This window comes from Elephantulus edwardii, unplaced genomic scaffold (genome assembly GCF_000299155.1).
Source record: "Elephantulus edwardii isolate Elephantulus edwardi_28Jun2011 unplaced genomic scaffold, EleEdw1.0 scaffold00159, whole genome shotgun sequence".
Taxonomy (NCBI): domain Eukaryota; kingdom Metazoa; phylum Chordata; class Mammalia; order Macroscelidea; family Macroscelididae; genus Elephantulus; species Elephantulus edwardii.
The window spans coordinates 581831-586583 of record NW_006399909.1 but is presented as its reverse complement, the minus strand read 5'-3'; positions in this window follow the sequence as shown (position 1 = coordinate 586583).

The window sequence follows — 4753 nt, the reverse complement described above, 5'->3', positions numbered from 1 at the left end:
ACTGCCTCTTTGTCCAAGTATAAGTTTCGTATTAGCACAATGAAATGTTCTGGGATTCCCATTCTTCTCAGAGTCAGCCACAGCTTGTTGTGATCTACACAGTCAAAAGCCTTTGCATAGTCAATGAAGCACAGATAGACATTCTTCTGATATTTTTTGCTTTCTGCCAAAATCCATCGAACATTAGCTATAATATCCCTAGTTAAGTAGTGAATTACAAAATCACTGCTCCTACGTGCTACCTTATTTTTATATACTTGAAATGGTCATTATTCACATGGAAAGTTGGCCTTAGAACATTGGTAACAGAAAACCTCTGTAAAATTACCTTTTGATAGGTAAAATCTACATGCCAAATATTCAGTTACGAGGATTTTAACAAAAGTTAAAGAAAAGAAAAAAAAAAGATGAACTCAAGCTTCAAGGCAATTGGTAGCTATTTGAGGATTGTTGTTGTTGTTGCCTTCAAGTCTCTTGCAACTCATAGTGACCCTATGTATAACAGCCTTAAACTCTGCTCTGTCCTGTGCCAACCGCACTGCCTCCAGCACACCCATTGTGATTACCCCAGTCACTGAATCAATCCACCTCATAGAGGGTCTTCCCCTCTTGGGCAGTTTCTCCACCCTCCCAACCATGATGTCCCTCTCAATAGTCCCTGTCCAACTCTCTGACGCATAACATGTGATTGCAAAAACCATGGCCTGTATCAGACACACTTAATCTCCAGAGTGACACCATTGCTCTTCTGTATTCTGGAGAGGTCCCTAACAGCAGACTTTCCCATCACAATATATCTTTTAATTTCCTGGCTGCTGTTGCCAAGAGTGTTGACTGTGGAGCCAAACAAACTGAAGTTGTTAACAATCTCAAACTCATCACCATCCATCTTGATGTTGCCAGTTGGTCCAGTGGTGAGAATCTTTGTCTTCTTTACATTGAGCCTCAACTCATATTTGAGGATTAAAAAACTAAAATGTGAAGTTGTTGTTGTGTACTCTCAAGTCAGAATCAACCTATAGCTGACCCTTCTGTAGGTTTTCAGAGGCAATTAATGTCACAGGAGGAAATTTTCCATCCCTCTTCTGTAAAGAAGCTGGTATATTTGAATCAACTGCCTTTGGGATTGTGGTACAGTTTCTTGACACTAATCCACCAGGGCTTCCTGTAATATTACTATAATATTATATGAAGCACTAAATCATACTTCATAAAATGTTAGTATAATAGAGTTGTTGTTTGTTGTGTACCAATTAAATCAGAACCCAACCACAGCTGACCCTCTGGCAGGTTTTCAGAACAATTAATTGCATGAGAGTAGACTGTCCAGCATTCTCCCTCAGTAGAGTATGAAGTACAACACAATATACAATATATGAGATAAAGAATACAGTATGCTGTTGCTGTTGTCGTTCTTATGTGCCATTGAGTCACCTGCAACTCATAGTGACTTTTTGAACAATAGCTCTGAAGCCTTTCCTGTCTTGAGCCAGTCTCACTGACTTCACACAACCTACCCCTATTGCCTCAGTTACTGTGTAAATAAAGCTCATCTGATGTCTTCCTTTCCTGTACTTTTTCCTCCACCCTTCTGGGTATGATGTCCTTCTCAGAGGTAATTTTATGGAAATTTTTGTTAATAGTGTTCCCTTTGTCCCTCCTGGCCATGTACTGAAACTATGTGAGTCTGAGTTTCAAGATCCTAGCTTCCAAGGAGAAACTTGGTTTCACCCTCTCCAAAACAGACCTATTTGTTTTCTTGGTGGTATATTCAAGACTCTTCTCCAGCATTGCAACTCAAAAGCATCGATTCTTCTTCTGTCATCCTTAGTCATTGTACAGCTCTCTGATGCATAACAAGTAATTGTGAAGATAATACAAATACAGGCTTTTTAGCCCAATAGTTCCAAGGTACAATTTCCTAATACTTCATATGAAATATTATATTTTCCACTTCCTGAGATGATTCTAGATCAGCCAATTCTTTCGATATCGTGACTCAATGTATAGCTTTAATCTTCTTTTGCTGTTTCCTGGATTATTTGGAATTTTACCCCTGCAATGCTGACCCCATCAGTATTATATCTCAAGGCTTGCATTTTCTTTGAGTTATTTCAGCTTAAAGATGCAAAACAGTTACTTCCTTTTTGTTTTCTAATTTCAAGTCTTTGCGTATATCTTTGTAATTACTTTGCATTGCCATCTCGATCTTCTTTTTTAAATTTTCTATTCATTTCCCTTTCATTGTCATTCTTTTGTTTTGACTGTTGTCTAAGTAAAGGGAAACTGGATGTGGGGGCACAAGGCCATAAACATGTCTCTGAAAGGGCCAGAAGGAATAAGAATCACTCAGCTCCTCACTGTCCCAGAGTAAAAAAGGAGATAAATAACCCATAGTCCAGCCCCACGGTACATCTAGAGCCATGCCAACCGCAAACGGTTTGTTTCCTCATTGCTGATTCACAGACTCACTGTTATGGTACTGACACTGGGGTTTATTAGAGAAGTGAGTGGGGGATACCAAAGAATACCATTCATTATCAGTACAGCATTTAGCCCAATAGTTCCACGGCACAATTCCCCAAAAGGTCAGGCTTAAATTTCAGTTAAGCAATCAAATCCAAATCGTCCAGCAAGGTTTGCCTCAGGTCATTTTTAAAGAAGCTTTCCTTCAAATATCTGGCAAGAGCAACCAAACCTTTTACTGTGGCCAGCACACATGCAAAAGGCCCCAGGACACACCTTGCCACAGTTTCTCTATGACAATGCCATAGTTCCTCCAACTTTATCAGAAGGGTTTCACCATGAGGGTCTGCTCCAGTCTCCTTCAAGACTTGGTATGATGAGTCTTGCTCACCTCAAGTCTTACTGCTCAGTATAGAGAGAACTCTTTCACTTATCCCAGTCCCGCAGCTGTTTGCCATTTGTAAGATCACGCTGGTTTGCAAGACCATGTGTCTGTAATTAAAGTAGCTAGAGGCCAGAGGTGGCTAGTTAATGGCTAAAAAAATAAAAATAAAAAATAAAAAAAATCCCAACTTTTAGGCTAACACAATAACCTCACAATATTCTTGTGCAATTCTTATTCTTAGACTGTCTTGCTACATCCATTCTGTGTTTTTCTTTTGTCTATGATCTTTTGCTTTCTTAGTTAATAATAACCTTGATTTATCTCATAGTTCATCTGGTCTTTGATCATTAGTGTTGGATGCTTCAAATCTGTTCTTGAAATGGCTTTCAAATTCAGGTGATATATTGAGTCAAAATACTATTTTGGTCCTTGTGAATTTGTGTCTCTTTTCTCCAATTTCAATTTGACTTGCATGTGAGCAATTAATGGCCTACTCCATATTCAGTACTTGGCCCTGTTTTGAGTGCTGATATTGAGCTTCTCTAACAAATGTAGTCGTTCGTATAGCAGTGTAGTCCAGTGGGTGAGGTCCAAGGATATAATTACAACTTGTATTTTTTTAAAAAAAGATTAATGTCTTCAATAAATAAACCCCGGATTGTACAAAATTAATGGCAGCACTGGGAATTAGGCATTGTTCTTTTTAAATGATATATGCTTGTTATTGTTGTTGTTGACCCATAGTGACCCTATGAACAACAGATCTGAACCATTTCCTATCCTGACACATTAGAGTCCTTTGAGGCAGTCACTTTGTCAATCACCTGGTTTAAGGTCTTCCTATCCTTTGCTGACACTCCACTTTTCAGAAGATCATGCAACATGCCTGAATTATGTGAAGAGTAGCATTATCACCTTTTTCTCTGGCTGCACCTTCCCAAGACATTCTAGTTTATTCTTTGGCAGTCCATGGCTTCCTCCCCACCCCAACCCCCACAGTTCAGTGCTTTTCTCCAACAAAACAGCTCAAAACTAACACTTCTTTTTGTGCCATTCTAATTCATTATGGAGCTCTCAGATGCATAGCAATTGATTGGAAAAGTCATGTCTGTCAGCTTGCTATACTGAGATAACTTGTTTGTTGTTGTGATACTGAAACCTATGCCATTGGTATGTCAAATGTTACAAAGATGGTTAGGTCTTAGTAGAGCACCGAGATTAAGATGGAGTAGGAAGCACAATTGGCCATTCATTTTTTAAAAATATGCCTCTGAAAACCCTCTGAACAGTAAAGAAATGCAGATGATTATAGTAGTAGTGGGAAAGTCCAGATTAGAAGTTGGTCAAAATGAGGAAAAATAATAGCAAACTTTTTTTAAATAATTGGAATATAGAATGTATGTAGCTTGAATATTGGAAAACTGAAAATTTTGAAAAAGGAAATGGAACGTGAAAACCATGGCCAGGATAAGGCCCACTTCAGTCTCTAGATTAACATTACTGGTCTTTAACACTTTAGAGAAGTCCCTGACAGCAGACTTCCCCAAAACAATTTGTATTTTGATATCCTGACTGCTGGTGCCAAGATTGTTAATTGTGGAGTCAAGAGAGATAAAATTCTTAGCAATCTCAATCCATTCTCCATCCATCATGGTGTGGAAAACTGGTCCAAGATTGAGATTTTTTGTCCTCTTCATGTTCTCTTCAATTCATACTAAAGACTACAGTCCTTGACCTATTACAGCAAGTGCTTCAGATGGTCCCTTGTTTGGGCTGTTGTTGTTATGTGCCATCGAGTCGTTTACGACTCATAGCGACCCTGTGCACAACAGCCCTAAACCCTGCTCTATCCTGCGCCAACCACACTGCCTCTGACACACCCATCCCGATTACCCCAGTCAC